General features: G+C 43.1%; 1 long non-coding RNA gene and 1 pseudogene across 1 annotated transcript; both read right to left on the reverse strand.

Annotated features, from left to right (window-relative positions):
• Positions 1-3,033: 3,033 nt before the first annotated feature.
• LOC123088536 (putative disease resistance RPP13-like protein 1) lies at positions 3,034-9,103 on the reverse strand (annotated as a pseudogene).
• A 7,137-nt stretch (positions 9,104-16,240) lies between these two features.
• Positions 16,241-18,740, reverse strand: LOC123083569 (uncharacterized). Its single transcript, XR_006439319.1, has 5 exons — positions 18,511-18,740; positions 17,927-18,415; positions 17,004-17,410; positions 16,801-16,920; positions 16,241-16,568 (listed from the first exon to the last, which is right to left on the reverse strand). It is a non-coding gene; the product is annotated as an uncharacterized lncRNA (long non-coding RNA).
• Positions 18,741-19,040: the final 300 nt, after the last annotated feature.

Below are 19,040 nucleotides of genomic sequence, written 5' to 3' on the forward strand. Positions count from 1 at the left end.
TTATGAATTTAAAGAATGCTTGTGTTGAAGTTAGCAAGTCCCGTAGCATGCACGTATGGTTAAAGTTGTGCAACAAATTTGAAACATGAAGTGTACTTGGATTGTGCATCCTTATGAGTGGCGGTCGGGGACGAGCAATGGTCTTTTCCTACCAATCTATCCCTCTAGGAGCATGCGCGTAGTGCTTGGTTTTTGATGACTTATAAATTTTTGCAATAAGTATATGAGTTCTTTTGACTAATGTTGAGTCCATGGATTATACGCAGTTTTACCTTTCCACCATTGCTAGCCTCTTCGGTACCCTGCATTGCCCTTTCTCACCTTGAGAGTTGGTGCAAACTTCGCCGGTGCATCCAAACCCCATGATATGATAAACTCTATCACACATAAACCTCCTTATATCTTCCTCCAAACAGCCACCATACCTACCTATTATGGCATTTCCATAGCCATTCCGAGATATATTGCCATGCAACTTTCCATCGTTCCGTTTATCATCATGACATACATTACTTTTGTCATATTGCCATTGCATGATCATGTAGTTGACATCGGATTTGTGGCAAAGCCACCATGCATAATTTTTCATACATGTCACTCTTGATTCATTGCACCATCCCGGTACACCGCTGGAGGCATTCATATAGAGTCATATCTTGTTCTAGTTTCGAGTTGTAATTCCTATGTTGTAATCAATAAAAGTGTGATGATCATCATTATTAGAGCATTGTCCCAAAGAAAAAAAAAGAGAGGCCAAAAAGGAAAAAAGAAGGCCAAAGAAAAAAAAGAAAAAGAAAAAAAATAAAATAATAAAAAATAAAAAAATAAAAAGGGGCAATGTTACTATCTCTTTTTCCAGACTTGTGCTTCAAAGTAGCACCATGTCCTTCATATAGTGAGTCTCATTTATTGTGCTTCAAAGTAGCACCATGTTTTTCATATAGAGAGTCTCATATGTTGTCACTTTCATATACTAGTGGGAATTTTTCATTATAGAACTTGGCTTGTATATTCCTACGATGGGCTTCCTCAAATGCCCTAGGTCTTCGTGAGCAAGCAAGTTGGATGCACACCCACTAGTTTTCTTTTGTTGAGCTTTCATTCATTTATAGCTCTAGTGCATCCGTTGCATGGCAATCCCTACTCCTCATGTTGACATCAATTGATGGGAATCTCCATAGCCCGTTGATTATCCTCGTCAATGTGAGACTTTCTCTTTTTTTGTCTTCTCCACACAATCCCCATCATCATATTCTATTCCACCCATAGTGCTATATCCATGGCTCATGATCATGTATTGCGTGAAGGTTGAAAAAGTTTGAGATTATTTAAGTACGAAACAATTTCTTGACTTGTCATCGGGGGTGTAGAATTTGGGAACATCTTTGTGTGACGAAAATGAAGCATAGCCTAACTATATGATTTTGTAGGGATGAACTTTCTTTAGCCATGTTATTTTAGGAAGACATGATTGCTTTGATTAGTATGCTTGAAGTATTACTATTTCTTTTATCAATACGAACTTTTATTTTGAAACATTTGGATCTGAATATTCATGCCACAATAAAGAAAATTACATTGAGAATTATGCTAGGTAGCATTCCACATCAGAAATTCTGTTTTTATCATTTACCTACTCGAGGACAAGCAGGAATTAAGCTTGGGGATGCTTGATACGTCTCCAACGTATCTATAATTTTTTATTGTTCCATGCTATTATATTACCCCTTTTAGATGTTTATGGGCTTTATTTTACACATTTATATCATTTTTGGGACTAACCTACTAACCGGAGGCCCAGCCCGTATTGTTTTTTTTGCCTATTTTAGTATTTCGAAGAAAAGGAATATCAAATGGAGTCCAAACGGAATGAAACCTTCGGGAGCGTGATTTTTGGAACGAACTTGATCCAGAGGACTCGGAGTGCAAGTCAAGAAGCAATCGAGGCGGCCAGGAGATAGGAGTGCGCGCCCACCCCTCCTGGGCGCGCCCCTGTCTCCTGGGCCCCTCGAGCGGCCACCGACATACTTCTTCCTCCTATATATACCCACGTACCCTGAAAACATCCAGGGAGCCAACAAAAAGCAATTCCACCGCCGTAACCTTCTGTATCTGCGAGATCCCATCTTGGAGCCTTCGCTGGCGCTCCGCCGGAGGGGGAATCGATCACGCAGGGCTTCTACATCAACACCATAGCCCCTCCGATGAGTTGTGAGTAGTTTACCACAGACCTTCGGTTCCATAGTTATTAGCTAGATGGCTTCTTCTCTCTTTTTGGATCTCAATACAATGTTCTCCCCCTCTCTTGTGGAGATCTATTCGATGTAAACTCTTTTTGCGGTGTGTTTGTCGAGATCCGATGAATTGTGGGTTTATGATCAAGTTTATCTATGAGAAATATTTGAATCTTCTCTGAATTCTTTTATGTATGATTAAGTTATCTTTGCAAGTCTCTTCGAATTATCAGTTTGGTTTGGACTACTAGATTGATCTTTCTTGCAATGGGAGAAGTGCTTAGCTTTGGGTTCAATCTTGCGGTGTCCTTACCCAGTGACAGAAAGGGTTGCAAGAAACGTATTGTATTGTTGCCATCGAGGATAAAAAGATGGGGTTTATATCATATTGCTTGAGTTTATCCCTTTACATCATGTCATCTTTCTTAATGCGTTACTTTGTTCTTATGAACTTAATACTCGAGATGCATGCTGGATAGCGGTCGATGTGTGGAGTAATAGTAGTAGGCAGGCAGGAGTCGGTCTACTTGTTGCGGACGTGATGCCTACATACATGATCATGCCTAGATAATCTCAAAATTATTCGCTTTTCTATAAATTGCTCGACAGTAATTTGTTCACCCACCGTAATACTTATGCTATCTTGAGAGAAGCCACTAGTGAAACCTATGGCCCCCGGGTCTATCTTTTATCATATAAGCTTTTAGTCTACTTTTATGTGCATCTTTACTTTTTGCATCTATATTATAAAATACCAAATATATATTTATCTTATCATATTATCTCTATCAGATCTCACTTTCGCAAGTGGCCGTGAAGGGATTGACAACCCCTTTATTGCATTGGTTGCGAGTTCCTTGTTTGTTTGTGTAGGTGCGTGGGACTTTTGAGGAGCCTCCTACTGGATTGATACCTTGGTTCTCAAAAACTGAGGGAAATACTTACGCTACTTTGCTGCATCACCCTTTCCTTTTCAAGGAAAACCAACGCAAGCTCAAGACGTAGCTTGGCCCCCCTCAGGTACATCTTCCGCTCAATATTTATCATTAATTCTAAAAATGACTTTCGTGGAGTTTCAGGACTTTTGGAGATGTGCAAAATAGGTCTCCAATATTTGCTCCTTTTCCAGCCGAGAATCCCAGGTGCCGGCATTCTCCCTCTTTATGTAAACCTTATAAAATAAGAAAGAATAGCCATAGTATTATGACATAACGTGTAATAACAGCCCATAATGCAATAAATATCGACGTAAAAGCATCATGCAAAATGGACGTATCAACTCCCTCAAACTTAGACCTCGCTTGTCGTCAAGCGGAAGCCGATATCAAAAATATGTCCATATGTTTAGAGATAGAGGCATTGATAAAATAAAATACGGACATGAGGGCATCATGATCATTCTTATAACAGCAATATATATATATAGGACAAATGTTTCCTACAAGCAGTGGTAGTTACCATCACTTGCGTTTTGTATGTTGTATGTAGTATCTATCGAAACCGAGAGTATATACGTGTAGTATGTAGTATATAATAATGATTAGGTAGTATATATACTAATTTTTTGGTAGTATGTACTATGTTTTGAGTATGCTCTTTTTTACGTACAAATTTGTACGTATTTCACAAATATAACAAAAACTATGGGCTCATATGCAATTTTTTCATGTAACTTGCTTTGAAATATCTTAGATATAGTACATGAACATATTTAAAATAATAAAATAGTATATATAGTACTGCATGGTAGTATATGAGATATGTGGGGTAACTACCACCGGGTGGTAGGATGGATTTTCCCTATATATATATAGGATCGCGCTATTCGTCACCCTGGGTGGGGAATAGTTATTCTTTCCCCCTTTCTATTTTAACATGAATGCATCGTAATTTTAGTTTCGTAAATTTTGTCTTATTTCAGACATAAAAGGAGAACGTAAGAAAATATATAATAGCCGTAAAAATATTTTATGTTACGCAAATTTTGAAACGTAAAAACATAGTGTAAAATGTACATAAAATGTAATTTTTCTGGTCTTCTAACCTTTTTTATGCCAAATTTTACACAGTGAATCAATATGACTGTAACTATTTGTATTTGAAACATAATTTATTTATGAAATGATCGTAAAATTACCTCGGGTGAAGAATAATGTATTCTGCACCCTGGGTGATGAATAGTAACACTATATAAAAGACAAAATAACGGAATGTAATGTTAAGAAGGGATATACTCCCTCCGTTCGGAATTACTTGTCTCGAAAATGGATGTATCTAAAACTAAAATACATCTAGATACATTCATTTCAACGACAAGTAATTCCGAACGGAGGGAGTATATCTTTGAGTGCAAAGGTGACTGACAGGAGCTATTTACCTTTCCGTTTATTTGTATGAAGGAATCGAAATCACACTTTATAAAAAGTACTTCCTGCGAATATGTGCAATCTTTGGCCAACTTTCTCCATCAGGTGCTCGGCAACTCTCCTTCAAGCGTTCACAACGCCCCCATACACTTATCTGCTGGAGGGAGGTTGGCAGATCTGGTAAAGATGATATATTGGGGCAGCTAACAATGTCGAGCATCTTCAGATTGGGGAAGCACTTCAGATTTTCTGGCAGGGAAGTCATTTCACAAACACTGAATCTCAGCCTCTGAACAGATGTACAGTTTGTGAATTCTTCAAATGAAATGAATGGTTGCTCCCATCTAGCAAGACAGAGAAATGTTGGAACTGTGAAACCTTCAGCTGAGAGCATGTTGTTGAGTATCACGGGACTGCTAATATAGAGTGATCTCTGGACTCGAAACTGTGAGATACACTCAGGGATGAGTTTTGGAACATCAACCAAATGTAGGTTGTACAGTTGCAGCGAAGACAATCCTTCGAGAGAACATAAATCTGGCAAGTGATAAAGTGAGAATAATTTAACAGAGGTGAGACTACCAACAGACAAGCATGCGGTGCTTCTACAATTGGTTATGCTAATTTTATCAATGTGTGGCCACTCAGTACAGAGGAAGTCAGCTGCAAGCACACAATTTTCTATAATGAGCACCTTAAGGGATAATGGCAAAAATTCTGCTCCACGTGCCAACTCTAGAGAAGGGCACGAAATCAATCTAACAAATGAAAGAGAGACAGCAGCTCGTAAGCCCCCTAATGACCAGAGACACCAGCAATTATGGATGGACAAGTAGTCAAGTTCTGTCAAATGTTGGAGGACCTCTTCTGAAGGAAGTGTAGTTAGAGTCATAATCCCTTCTAAGCATAACTTTTTCAGTGAAGCCAGGCCATTAAGGCAAAGAGCTAAAGCTCCATCTGTAATACTGCACGAAGAAAGATAAAGTTCACAAAGTCTTGCTGGTGGAACCAGTGGTAGCGCCATGCTCCTTCCATATGTGAGTCTCATCCTTTGCTCTTGACAGTATGTCCATGCCTTGATGGTATTCTCTTTTACCAATACTTCATCTTTCTCTTCTTCTAGAGCACTTTCAAGATTTTGAACATGTGAGTATCATTAGCTGCTTCAGAAATGAATGTTCCAATGAGAGTACAAACCTAATATGTGATCCTGAATCCATGTCCCAGATTAACCCAAGTTGTGATGCCAAATGGTTTGTCCTCATGATATTCTCAATCTGATCATCATATTCCAGCTCATCGTTGGGACTAAATACAAGGAGCGGACATTTTTCTATTCGTATATTTTGAAGGCCTAGTGGAAGACAAGGTAATGTCTTCAGGTTTGGCACATTGCAGAGGATAAGTGAAGAGCAATTCCTAAGTAGTTCGGTATTGGATGGTAGGCTTTGTAATGTGGTGCAATTAGCAAAGCTTAAAGAATGCAAAAACTCAATATATGAAGCATCAAGCAACCAGCAGGGATATTTTGAAGATTTGTAACCGTCAATTGCAAGATCCCCAAGTTGAGGCGGGGGCATCAGTCCTTCTAGAATCTCCAAATGTAAACTATCCTCTTCATTCGTGTTATTTTTGCAGTTCCAAACAAGTCGCAATCTTCCAAGATGACTTTTCTGATGCAACTTCGATTCTAAGGCTTGATCCTTGCTAGTGACATTCTCAAGATTTGTGACATTTAAACTGCCTCGAATCTCATTCATGTCCCTCAGTTGTTGCAACTCATATCCTTTTTTCTTTTGCACAGCAAAATCCTCAAATTGTTGAAGCAAAGTTAACTTGCCAATGTTAGGAATTTGATGCGGTGCATCTTTGTATGGCTTGAGTATTAAATCATTATGCCAATCACGGTGCCATTCAAGATGACGTAATTTCCATAAATTGCAGAGTTTCTCAGGAAAACTCTCAACTTTCCGATTTAACAGAAGTGACTGCAAGTGGTAAAGAGTACACAATGATCTTGGCAATTCAGAAATCAGTGTTCTGATGATGTTCAAATACCGAAGGTGCTTCAACTCACCAACAGATTCTGGCAACTTATTACTGCTATAAGATGACAAATATAGTACGCGCAACTTCTTCAAATACTGTAGTAGCTGATTAAAAATGTCACTTACATCATCTATTAGGGGGTCAATGCAGATAATAGTGCGTAAATGATGTAGCTTGCAGATACTATCCTTGTGTAGCTTCATACTATCAACACGAACTGATAGATGCCGAACAGTGGACGGTATTTCTGTCACCTTATCATCTTCCAGTCTGAAGTAGTCCTCTTTGGAGAGTGATTCTGCCAGATCATGAAGGAGATCATGCATAACATAGTATGTGGGAGTGTGTTTCTTTTCCTTACCAAATTGTTGAAAGAACGAAACAGAGATCATCTCCTTGAAGCAGTCCCTCCCAAAATCATCCACTCTCTTGTTTTGGTTGCACGAATCAATGAGGCCCTCTGCCATCCAAAGATGAACCAACTCATCAATTAAATACCTATGGCCTTTTGGAAACAAGCTGCAATATAGGAAGCACCTCTGAATACATGGATCTAACTTCTCATAACTTCACAACAGAGCTCTCATGGGCTCACTTAATTTGTCAATCTTTATAGTTAGAGCATCCTTCCATGCAGCGATACATGTTTTCCCTTTCAGTTGGGAACCCACAACTTTTGCTGCCAAAGGAGACTTTCCAAGCCTTTTAGCAATCTTCTTCGCAAAATCTTCCAGACTTTCACGCAGCTGTGGATTTCTGATTTCTGGTCCAGAGAATGCATGGTGTTTGAAGAGTGCCAAGAACTGAGCATTTCCTATGTTTTTCAGTGAACGCACTTCTCCACAGCAAAGAGCAGCTGGAAATGTATCCCTTCGAGAAGTTACCAATACTTTGCTTCCCGACTGTTGGGAAACTAGTGGTGCTAATAGTTGGTCCCATTCCCCCTCACTGCCAGGTTCAAACCAAACATCATCCAACACAAGAAGGAATTTCCCTGAGTCTTGCAGTATGTCTGCCAACTTGCGCTGCAATGTATCAAGGTTGTCAATGCGTGGGCATTCCCCCTGAGAGGCAGACTCGATGATCTCCCGTGTATGACGACGTACATCAAGTTTGCGTGATACGCTTACCCACATTCTCACATCAAAATAATTTTTTATCCTTTTGCTATTGTAAACAAGTTGTGCCAAGGTGGACTTTCCGATGCCTCCAGGTCCAACAATAGCGAAACTCGAGTACATAGTTGTATTAGATTTAGTAGTAGCAGTTGTCTTGGTAAGACGATCTATAAGATGATCCCGATCCTTGTCACGACCAATCACTTTGAGAGGTGGTATTGATGTAGTCTCAGGAACAACGGATGGTATGGTGGAGCTCCACACATTATAACCAGCTGGTATGCAGAGCAGTTCACGGAAGTCCTTGGCTTTTGCCAGGGTTGCCTTGAGTTCATTTAACTGTTGAATTAGCTTTCTGTTATCTGAGCTCAGATTGGACATCCTACTCGACACAACACGCAGAGGCTTCATAAAAGTGCTGCTGATGGAGGAAGCATTGGCCGATAAGGAATCCTTGCCCTTTTCTTGGCGCTTGAGAAGGTTGTATTCATGCTTGTCCAGCAAGTCTTCAGCCATGTAGAAGCCTTCTTTGAGTTCCTGAAGCCATTTGTCCAACTTGGGCCTGTGGTTTCCCTTGTTTGCTGCTTCAATCACCAGCTCGAGTTGCGGCATGATAGTGGTCTCCAGTTCATGGAGCTCACGCATCATATCCACTCCAAGGTACGTTGAAGCATTAGCAAGCAGCTTCTTCAAGGCTGGAGATGCAGCCACTTTTAAGCTAACACTTACGGCAACGCTAGCTAATGCAACTTCCATTGAGTTGTGGGGTTTTATTTTTTGGTCTGAATAAATTGAAGATAGAACTTGAATTGTTTCTGGACACAGTGAGGGATGAAAAATCTGTTGAAGCAGTAAATCACAAGATAAATTAGCCAGCTGCAACGGTGATATGAAAACAGAAACCTACTGGTAGATCAGTAGACGATGGCAAAGACTAAGAATACTATTTTCAGAGTGCGGAATGACCTGAATATCACTAGATGAGCAATTCAAAGTGCTTCTGGATCAGAGGTGGAAATAACCAGTCAATATAACAATGGATGAGCACCTGTTGGACTGAAAAATCACAAAATAAATTAGCCGGTTGCAACAACAAAGATAATAAACAGAACCCTACAGCCAGATTTGTAGAGGATAACAGATCAGAATATTGTGGTGAGCTTACACAGAAGCAGAGTTGTAGGAACTAACAATGTTGAGTTGCAAGAGAATGGGAGGCAGAAATCCCCAAACAGCAGGTCAACAAGGCAATAGCAGATCTGATCCAACTACTTGCCCTTTCTTTAAGTTCAGCTGAGATGGACATGCTAATAAACTAACCAGTAGCCAACGTGGACACAACTCACCACCAGTTGGTATCCATCACCATCGCTGGCTCTTCATGCTTTCCAGGAACCATCCTTGTAGACGTTCCACACGCCAAGAAGTCGTGAAAAAATAGGACTTCCTTCAAACTGTATCCATAAATTACATACTCAAAAAAGGAAGGGATTTTGTAGAGCCTAATTACTTTCAAATTATTATTGGAGTGTGCAAGCAAAATTTGACGAAGTGCTTCCTTCTAAGTTTTCAACAAAGAAAGTAGCAGATTTCTAGCTAATGCACTGGAGTACATACCACTAAATACATACCATGCGTCCAGGAGTGGAGAACTATCAACATGGTGGTGGTCTGGTCGACGTCGTGTTAGCCCATCAAAATCCTTTTATCTCACCCCATCGCCATCACTGGCTCATTTCCATGAACCATCCTCACAGATGTGAATGCTATGACCAAGATTAACATATGACCCCATTGATGCTCAACCTGCAGGGAAAGGTAACATCATTTCCTTCAAATTGCATCCATATATTACATATTCAAAAGGAAGGGATTCTGTACAGATTTTGACGGAGTGCTTGCTTCTAGGTCTTCCACAAAGGAAGTAGCAAGTTTCTAGATGATGATGCACTAGTGTCCGTATCACTAAATATATAACAACCAGATTTGCAAAGAATGTACATACCTAACAAAGAATCGATGACTTTTCTAGTTTCGCGTACTAGCATAGGCAGGCAGTTGAGCTATCCGTATCCTGCCTGAACCACCTGCCCATCTGATTTTCCCTTCTTCAGACTGTGTTGCCTCTGTAGATACATCGACTCCTTCACTCGGTTTCCCCAAGGCATCTCTGTTCTTGTAGGCCTACCTGATTCACCAAATTAGCGTTAGTACGATAATCAGCTAAATGATTTCTAACCAAAGGTGGACAATATCCAACCTATTCTATACCAAAGAAAAAAAGGATCAGAGTAAATAATCAGAGGAGTCATTATCAATGTTGCTAGTGTGCACACTTGTAAATAATCAGAGGCGAGTACCAAGAAAGAGACATAAAACTAATGCGAGTATGAATGCCACTAACTTGTTTTGGGTCCAGCAGCAAGGTTCCAAAAGGGTTGAAGCTTTGAATAAGCCATTCAAATGGTTTTTGGGCTAGCAGAAATGTAGCATGGTTCCACGGTAAAGATAAAAGAAATCCCTTTACAGCGAGAATATGATATTACAGAAAGCAAATTTGGGAATCATTAACTGGTGCTATAAACGAAGCAGGGAGTGTCGATTGGTATTTATCCATAGATCCGCCGCGCCTACGCAATTAACACAGGCGAGAACGAATAAACCCACCGGGGTAAGGAGTAAGGACAAGGCAGATGGGAAGTTGATCTGATCGAACTACTTGCCTTTTTTTTAAGTTTTGCTGACTGGACCTGCTAATAAACTAACTAGTAACCAATGTGGACAGCGGACACGGCTCACAATGTGGACAGAACGTAAGCTAGACGCATCTTTCATCTTATGAAATATCACATACCAATGTGGACGGTCAACAAGTCTTAGTCAATAGTAGATCTCATCCAGCTACTTGCCTTTTCTTAAATTTTGCTGACTGGACCTGCTAATAAACTACTCCCTCTGTTCCTAAATATAAGACATTTTGGTAGTTCAAACCTCTGTTCCTAAATATAACACGTTTTGGTAGCTCAGGGAGTAACTAATAACTAATTTGGGTGGTGGACACAACTCACTAACCGATAATTAAAGTACAAACATAAGCTCGACGAATTTTCATGTTTAGACATATCACATAATGGAGTATTTTGTACCAAAATCTTCAGCAGCTAGCCAATACATAACTCTACGGAATTAGATCAGTAGCAAAGAACTCTCCAAATACAACACCATTTTGTGACTAATACAAATAACCAGTTTGTAACCCCTGAAGCATCACGAGTTAGAATCCCATTCTTCCCCTTACCATGCGTTCAAGAGTGGAGAAAAACCAACATGGTGAGCATATTCAAAATGAAGGAATACTGTACAACCGAATAGCTTCTGAACTAGAAGTGTACAGAATTTGACGAAGCGCTTGCTTCTAGATCTTCCACTAAGTTAGTACTCCCTCCGTCCGGAAATACTTGTCATCAAAATTAATAAAAGGGGATGTATCTAGATGTATTTTAGTTCTAGATACACCTCTTTTTGTCCATTTTGATGACAAATTTTTCCGGACGGAGGGAGTAGCAAGTTTCTAGCTAATGCACTATTGTACGTACCACTAATAAATAGTATATAATAGTCATCACTGATATAACAACCAGCTTTGGAAAGTGTGTGCATACCTAACAAAGAATCAATGTATTTTCTAGTTTCAAGTACTAAAATATGTGGACAGTTGAGCTATCGATATTCCCGCGCCTCAGCCTGAACCACCTGCCTATCTGATTTCCCCTTCTTCAGACTGCCTTGCCCCTGGAGATACATCGATCCCTTCATCATACTGCAACAGTTCACACGGTTTTTCAAAAGCAAGTCGTTGTAGCATAGTAGTAAGGGTCACGCGGGTGACCCGGGTTCGATCGCCGGCAACGGCGAAAAATTTTGTTCAAAAAATGGCCTGATTAACAAAATTAGCATTAGTCCAATAATCACATAAATGATCTCTAATCAAAGGTTGTTAGTATCCTAACTACTTTGTAAAAAGAAAGGATCATAGTTTACCCTGATGTCGACTCTAAGGAGTCACTATCAACGTTGCTAGTGTGCACAATCATAAGTAATCAGAGGCAAGTACCAAGAAAGAGACATAAAACTAATGTGAGTATGAATGTCACTAACTTGTGTTGGGGCCAGCACCATGGTTCCAAAAGGCTTGAAGCTTTGAATAAGCCATTCAAATGGACGCACACTTTCATGTACTTTCCTCAGGCCCTGCTTTACCCACTCAATTAAGCAGGACCCTACTTAATTGACGCGCAATTTCTTGTCTTTTCCTGCTTTACCCACTTAATTTACTAGCTGTCGTGCACGCCTACAAGCAGAACACAGAACGGCATGCCTGTAAGTCAAGCACACCGTGTGAAATCAAGATATCATAATTCCTTTAAAGGATCCTCTTCAGGGCATAAACAAAAAGAACAAAACTCGTCTTGAATATGCCCGGAAGCAAATTCAGATATCAGTCATGGGTACAAACAAATCATTGATGCACAAAAGCCCTGCAAAAACATACAAGAACCCATCCAAAAATGCAATCCCCATAAATACTGGACAGGGAGAATACAGTCTCAGCATAGCGAAACCTGAAACCTTCTCGTTACAAACAGAAACCTGATATTAGCTACGGTGCGCTTGACTTACAGAAACCTGATAGGGTTCGAATTTGGCCCTGCTCCTGCTCCTAGATTAGGAATTTACAGTTGCTTCTCCTACTCCTCTGCTGACCCAAAGAAACAAGAGCTGGGGCGGTCAACTAAGCAAGTGCTTAGCCACCATCCAGTTTGACTTTGACTTCAAAATCCATGGTCGACAGTAAAATGGCACAAGCCGTCCTTTTACACTTGGGTTGTTTAAGAATCAAATATAAATATATTTTGGTGCTTATAACTGAAGCTATCTCATGTCCTGTGCATATCCCCCAAACAATGACTATCCGCGAAACAGCATAACAATATAGACAACATAGATTTTCCAGGAAGGGGCAGAACTAATTTTGTGAGCTCCGTACGTGATGAATTGAGGGGACAGTCTGCGTCGCCAGCAACGGCGCCGCACAACGGGGCATGGATTCCATAAAGCCGCCGAACCCGAGAACGCGAAGGGATCTAACCGGCACAGAGAAAGGATAGGGTGGGTGGGAGATGGACCTGGGGGGTCGGACTGGGAGGGACCCCCACCGCTGGTCGCCGGTCGCCGGTGGGTCGCCGGAGCCGACGAAGCTAAGAGGGGAGGGGATGGGTCAGAGTTTGGCGTCCGCGTGGACCGGGCCAGTGGGAGGCTAACAGGGTCAATCCACCGTCGTTCGTGTGGGTATGGACGGCCGTGATGGGATCAGATGTGGTGTTTGTCAAGGTCCTGCCTCATTTTTTTTTGTTACCGAATTGCTGGTGAACAAACAATATTTCCAAGTACTAGGAAGAAATATTGTTCAAAAGAAATTTGTTGGTGAACCAACAATGCATTTATTATCCCTCGGTTACCTCAAAATACGAGGCATCTCGGTCGATTTCGTAGATCACGTTGGGGACGAGGACCAAGCTAAGACAGGGACAATTTGGCAGGCTGCGATGTCGCCGACGGGGGCGAGCGGGTTTGGCCGAAGATTGTGAAGAGGACACCTCAATGGCGACGAGGCGAAGAGTTGACAGTGCGGGCATTGGTGGAAGGAAGGTGGAGTCGCTGGCAATGGAGGCAGCTCAAATGCTCAATTAGGATGAGGTGCTGCAGCGGTGTGTAGCAAGTGGTGGGGGCTATGATTAAGCCAGTAGCGGCGGCAAGAGGGTCGGCGTCGTGACAGAAGAGAAGGATGAAATTAGGAAAACGCTTGCGTTCGGCGCGCCGGCCGAACGTTTCGGCCGGTCTCGTCCACGCGCGCAGCGCTACAACGAATCAAACCACGAGGCCCCACCATGTTATCTCTTTCCCCATCCGTGCGTCCTTCTCCTGGGTCTCTCTTCTTTTTTCCCCACCTTCCATGCTGCCATAGAAGTCCAACCGGCGATCTCCTCCAGCGAGCCCTCCTCTTCTTCCCCGGCGACCACCCCCGAAGCCGACCCCCCGAGCCAGTGTCCCCCCCCCCTCGATTTTCCTCTCTCTCAACTGCATCTCCTACTGCTCCGTGGCGACTGGAGGCAACATTGCAACCAGCCATGGAGTTTTGCTGGAACCGACTGCTTGGCATGCTGGAAACAGCTACGCGGCGAGCTGCAACCGGCAATCGCAAAAGCTACAAACGATGATCGATTTTGCTACAACCGGTGATCCATTTTGCTACAATGGCGACGGGGTGGGGGCACTCACGAGCTATTTTTGCTGGAACCGGATGCCTTAGAAGCTGGAACCGGCAGAATTTTTTGTTGCAACCGGAATGGGTGTGATTTTGCGACCACGACTGATTTTGCTACAACTGGCGCCGCGAAGCTTCCACCTGCGTTGAGAAAAGCTTCTTCCGGAGAAGTAAAAAGCTGGAACCGGTGAACCAAGCTGATGCGATGAAGGAAATTTGCTGGAACCAGCGACATAAAAAGCTGGAACCGGCATTGAGAAAAGCTTCAAAGGTGTGTAACGCCGACGGTGACCGGCCACGCGCGAATGGCGTGCATCGAGCTGCAACCGTCGGCGGGCGATGTTGCGTGTGGCCGGCCATGTTGAAGAAACAATTTTGCGGCTCTTGACGTTTACCACTCCATACTTGAGGCTCTTGTTGATCAAGATGCCTACGCCATTTCTGTTTGCAGCCGTCCCCGTGTACCACAGCTTGAAGCCGGTATCCTCCACCTCCTTCGCCTTCTGTCTTCTCCATTTGGTTTCTTGGACGCAAAGGATATCAACACCTCTCCTCACCGCTGCATCAACTAGCTCCCGAAGCTTCCCTGTCAGAGACCCTACGTTCCAGCTACCTAAGCGAATCCTCCTAGGCTCGGCTAGCTTCCTTACCCTTCGCACTCGTCGAGTCAAATGCGAAGACCCTTGCTCATTTTCCACTACATCCGGGCGCCGATGTAGCGCGCCACTAAGGATGCGACAACCCAATCCTTGCTCACTTGCCACCGTATCCGGATCAAGATACGGCGCGCCACTTGAGGGGTGACGGCCCGGCCCTTGCCCATTTCCCACCACACCCGGGTTCCGATGTGGCGCGTCGCTGAGAGGGTTACGCCCCAACGAAAATCTTTTGGGTTTCATCTCCATAAGAGTGGCTGAGTTTTTATGTTGGCTCTCCATGCCTATCACAACCCTCCTCCTTTACCCGGGCTTGGGACCGGCTATAGTTTGAACTAGCATAGGCGGACAGCTGAGCTATCTGTATCCATTGGGTATCTGTATTTGATTTTTCCTTTTTGAGACTGTCTTGCCTCTGGAAATACATCAATCCCTTCATCATACTGTAATAGTTCACATGGTTGCCAAAAGGCATCTCTGTTGTAGGCCAGCCTGATTCATCGAATTAACATTAGTCCGATAATCAGCTAAATGATTTCTACCCAATGGCGTCTTGTATCCTACCCATTCTGTAAGAAAGGAGTACAGTCTAGCCTGACGTCGACTCTGAGGAGTCATTATCAATGTTGCTAGTACGCACAATTATAAATAATCAGAGGCAAATACCAAGAAAGAGACATAAACTAATGCAGGTATGAATGCCACTAACTTGTTTTGGGGCCGGCAGCATGGTTCCAGAGGGCTTGAGGCTCTGAATAAGCCATCCAAATGGACTCGCACTCTCGCGTACTTCTCCACAACACTACTTTACCGACTTAATTAAGCAGGACCTACTTAATGTGCGAGAAGTTTCCTGTCCTTTAATTCCTGCTTTACCCACTTAATTTAATATCCGTCCAGCACACCCACAAGCAGAAAACAGGAAAGCATGCCTCACTACAGGAAAAACTTATAAGCCGTGTATCTAATACACTCGGCTTATGCTTGTTTAAACTCGGTTTATGTATAAGCCGAGTAAAATACCCGGCTTATAGGACACGGTTTACAAGTGACCGGCTTATACGGTATAAGCCGAGTGCCCAAACAAAAAAACTCGGTTTATGTATAAACCGAGTGTTTTCACAAGGCTCTCGGTTTAATAAAGTAACATGACAGCGGCCGGGTGTTAACGGCCACGTGTTACAGTCTATATAAGCCGAGTGCGTCTGTGCGCTACACGGTTTACCTATAAGCCGTGTGCCTCCTCTCAATGCACGCTTTACATATAAGGCGAGTGCCTCCGCTAGCCGCACGGGTTATATATAAGCCGAGTGCCTTATAGCTGTTGTACACGGTTTATTTATAGGTTCCTTTGGCTGAGGTCCACAGCTTATAGCCTACCCGTGGCATATATGACCTATAAGCCGGGTGCTGTTCGCTGGGGTATTCGGCTTAGCTTTTTTTTTTTTTTGCTTCCTTCAGGGAGCAGCAAATATACATATCCAGGAATACATGATCAACCAAAATATATCCAGCAATATATATCCAACGATGGTTCACACCAACTATATAACAACGAAACCCGGCCCTGAGTTCAAAGTCCGCACATGCATACATACGCAACACAAGTTCACAAACGAATGGACCGTGAGTTCCAAGTCCGCACATGCATACATATCCAACGAAGGTTCACAACAACATACATACATAGGCATCCAGAGTTCACAAATGAAAGGACCGTGGCCGTGAGTTCCAAGTTGACACCAGGCGTGAACCTAAAAGATGCAATGAGCTCCACCGCAGCATGTATGCCCACTCCCAACGGCATCCACGATGCAAACCTATAAGTCAATTATCACACGCATGAGTTTACAAAGTTAAGTTGCAAAGATAGATAAGACACTGGGCTCAACGAGCATCAACATATAAGGTTGAGATTGAAGCTAAGATGTATGAACAATATAAGCATCAACACTTGTTGGCTCTACCATCAACAATGCACAAGTTGTAAGTTGAGAAGCACAAGCAACGACAAGACATAACCATCAACAATGTACAAACATAGACAACTACCTCGAGTGATCATTCCTGCTGTTGAAATAGGGCTTGCTGCATTTTCATGGCTTGCTCCTGTTTAAGCACGGCATTGGCATGAGCCTCCTATCGCAACCTGGTTTCTTCCTCTAGGCGGCCCTACAATATGCCATCGCAAAAAGTTCACCATCGTTGCAATACAAAGAAGAAATCACAAGGAAGGTCAACGAAGCAAAACATACCTCGAATTGATGGAGCATGTGCAGCCCAGGCTGTGGGCAACGCTCTATAGCAGGACCTGAACTCGACGTGGTAACATGGAGGTGGGAGAGTTTCGGAATGTCCTTCTTCCGGATGGCGCCGTCACCAACGTATAACCGGCCACCCTTCTTGCCTTGTCCCGACTAGACGGAAATCATAGCGTCAATGTCCTGTGAGGCCGGATCAGAGTTGGGCCCGTTATGTTGTTTGAACTTCCCACCGTATACATCAATCCTCAAGCCAGCACCTTCGTTGACCCACCCCCTTCTGGTTTCTTTGACAAGCGGGAGAAACATAGTCCCATAAATGCATTGAGTGGCTCGGTGCCGGTTGTCCCTCCAACAAGAAGCCCTGCAACGACGGTCCCGTCTTCAAACTAATGCATGTCCTGTAATAAAGTGCAAACTGAGATCAAACATAAAACAAAAATGCTTCTTTTATCATCAAAAAGCTCTTCGCAAGGAATAAGCTGCATCTCATACACTTTGCTGTGTCCATCACAATCACATTCAAATAAAATTGCAAACTATTTAAGTGCTTCCTTTAATCAGTGGACACTCACACACAATTTTTTTGGCAAGATGAGAATTTTAACATTGGTTTATAATTTGCAGGGATATATGAACTTGGGATTCGATCATTCGAGAAGGTTCATAGAAGAAAAATCTCCACTCCGCATAGGTACTGTTTCTTCTCGACTCCCATAGCCTAACAATTTTTAGTTAGTACAATCATTTCAGATCAATGAATTTCAATCTTAAGTTATTAAATTTCAAATATGAGGCTGTTGTTGTTCTTGACTCCGCATAGATACTGTTTATTCTCTATTCCCATAGCCTAACATTAGGTACTGTCATCATTTTGCTTCCTGAAGATGTAACTGGGGAGGGAGCAGAACCAAGACCTGGTTGCCGTTGTTGTTGTTGCAGACGAGGAGGGGACCAGCAGAGGCACCTTGCTGCCAGAGCACCTTGCAGAGGAGGAGGAGATCAGCAGGGTCAACTTGCCAACGGAGCACCTTGCACATTATTTGGCTTATTAGTTTCTACTAGCAGTAGTGTGTATAGTCAAACATTGAGCAAAATTGTTTCTTTAATAATCAAAGCTCTTCGCAAGGAAGAACACACTGTATCTCATAAACTTGTTGCTGTGTCCATCAAAATTGCATCAAATAAAACTGCAAAACTACTGTAATGGACGGATGCAAACTGAACCGAACATGTGTATGTACTGAAGATGCAAACTGAACCAAAACCGTGTACAGAGAACACCTTGCCGCTTTGCTGCTGGAGCTGAGCACCTTGCGACCGGAGGAGCCGAACCGGATCTGGGTCACCTTCCGGGCGTCCTTCTCCTCGGCAAGCACCTTGCCGTACGAGGAGCCGAACCGGATCTGCAGAGAACACGGCCGGTCAGAGAGAGAGAGAGAGAGAGAGAGAGAGAGAGAGAGAGAGAGAGAGAGAGAGAGAGAGAGAGAGAGAGACGTACCTGCCGGTGGAGGGAAGGTGGCGCGGCGGAGAAGGCCGACAACCTCAACCCTAGCAGACAGCGAGGGGCGGCGGCCGGTCGGAGGGCCTGCTCGGGGGAGCTCATGCTCGGCGAGGGAGGTGGTGGGGTGTGGATCTGGTGGAGAAGGGGGGGCAGCGCGGGGGCGGGTGGCGGCGCGGCCGGCGGTGGGTGCAGGCAGCGGAGTAGCGGGCGATTTTTGGTGCGCGAGGTGGGGGGCGGCGCGGGGAAGAGATTTGGGGGAAGATGAGCGCGCCTGTGTTTTGGTAGGTCCCGCGCATTCTTTTTCCTACTAGGGAAGTCCCGCGTTTTATGCTTCTGCTTTTTTATTAGGTAAGCCGAGCACTACACACGGTTTACACTATATATATATTCGTTCTATTTCGTTAAAAAGGTATTTCCCAATTGGTTTCTCAATCTTTTTGTATTTTCTTTTATTACATTTTTTAACTTTTTATTTTGTGTTATTGTATTTTTTTATTCTTTTTTATTTCATTGATTTAGAAATGAAA

Source organism: Triticum aestivum, chromosome 4A, assembly GCF_018294505.1.
Source record: "Triticum aestivum cultivar Chinese Spring chromosome 4A, IWGSC CS RefSeq v2.1, whole genome shotgun sequence".
Taxonomy (NCBI): Eukaryota; Viridiplantae; Streptophyta; class Magnoliopsida; order Poales; family Poaceae; genus Triticum; species Triticum aestivum.